This window comes from Frankliniella occidentalis, unplaced genomic scaffold, assembly GCF_000697945.3.
Source record: "Frankliniella occidentalis isolate FOCC.00 unplaced genomic scaffold, Focc_3.1 Scaffold382, whole genome shotgun sequence".
In the NCBI taxonomy this organism is placed as follows: Eukaryota; Metazoa; Arthropoda; class Insecta; order Thysanoptera; family Thripidae; genus Frankliniella; species Frankliniella occidentalis.
The window spans coordinates 96,765-98,235 of record NW_026267504.1 but is presented as its reverse complement, the minus strand read 5'-3'; the positions used below and the strand labels follow the sequence as shown (position 1 = coordinate 98,235).

The window sequence follows — 1,471 nt, the reverse complement described above, 5'->3', positions numbered from 1 at the left end:
GGCTGGTGGCGGGCGGGCGGGGCAGGGCGGGACGCGCGCGGCGTCTCGTAAAATTGAGCTAAAATTGACGCTCTGACTCATCTCGCTGCTCGTCGGGTTTTTATCTTTCGTTTCGTCGCGTGTTTAACTGCCGGCCTGGCTGGCGGGGCTGTTTGCTTTTAATAATTAATCCAGCGTCATTTTAACCGGCCGTTCCTCCCGACGTCGACTCTAACGGTTTGTGTTTTTTTGTTTCGTTTTTCACAGTGCGGGGCAACACGACGTGCAACATTTGCTTCAAGACGTTCGCCTGCAACTCGGCCCTGGAGATCCACTACCGCTCGCACACCAAGGAGCGGCCCTTCAAGTGCACCATCTGCGACCGCGGCTTCTCGACCAAGGTGAGTCGAGTCCGAGTCCCCCACGCCGGCGGAGGTTGCGATATGAATGGATGACGCGCAACCTGATTGGTGCAAGGGTTGGAGGGCTGAAGAGGAGGGGAGGGAGGGGGCCTGCCGAGCCGCGCTTGCCGCGCTTACCTCGCTCTGCTTGTGTGACGCGCCGCCGCAGAGGCTGTCCCTGTCGCTCTCGCCTGGTTGGACGTCCTCGTCTCTTTCTCTGTCTCTCTCTCTCTCTGTTCGCTCCCAGGTGTGCATTGTGTGATGCCGCCTGTACCGTATCGCGCGCTTCATCTCCGAAACGATCATGGGAATTTAATACGCGCCGATTCGCTGTCGCCCGACCAGGTCAAGTGGATGTGGATGACACGCACACACATGCCGTCTGCTTGTGTCGCTATTCGTCGCCCTACCACTATTTTTTTATATATTTTTTAAAGAAAAAGATGCGCGTTCATTTTTTTACCGATATTGATGTCGATTGTATGTCTGTAGCGTCTTTGAGATAGCTGCTTGACATGTCGAACGATGTGTGAACATTGTACCTCGTGTAATACCTGCCGCGTAGTTATATACTGAGGCTGGCCAAAAAGACAGACAGACAGACAGACTGGGTCGCAGATTATCGCGAGGAGAGTAGCGGGTGATGAGCGAGATGATCCCGCCAGCCTCGGCCTGGCGCCCGTCCAATTATTCTCGAGTTTTTAATCAGCCCAGAATTCGACCTGAACGATCCCCTCGCCCCCGCTCCATCTCCCCGCTCCACCTCCCCGCTCCACCTCCCCGCTCCACCTCCCCGCTCCACCTCCCCGCTCCACCTCCCCGCCCCGCGAGTCGCCCCCGGGCGGGGCTGTCTCCGCGCCGCCCTCGCGGAGGTGTCCCACACCGCCATACCGCCCTCTTCTGTCACTCCCCTTCCCTCTGCTCCGCCACATTTGCCTATTTGTAGTCCGTACTCCGCCTGCCGCCGGACGCCCCGACCAGCCGACCAGCAGCAGCAGCAGCAGCAGCAGGCGACACGCTTTATAGAAGGGTGTTTGACGTTGCGTGGACGCGCCGTCGTACGGCCGGGCGGGGCGGGGTGGGGCGGGGCG

The 1,471-nt window shown here is 59.2% G+C and overlaps 1 protein-coding gene across 1 annotated transcript in view; it reads left to right on the top strand.

Moving 5' to 3' along the window:
• The first annotated feature begins 226 nt into the window (after window positions 1-226).
• The window catches only part of LOC113207052 (sal-like protein 3), a 17,253-nt gene continuing 16,008 nt past the window's right edge, over window positions 227-1,471 (top strand). The window contains exon 1 of the mRNA XM_052274367.1: window positions 227-380. The gene's annotated coding sequence lies outside the window, so the exon portion shown is untranslated. The remainder of the gene's footprint in view (window positions 381-1,471) is intronic.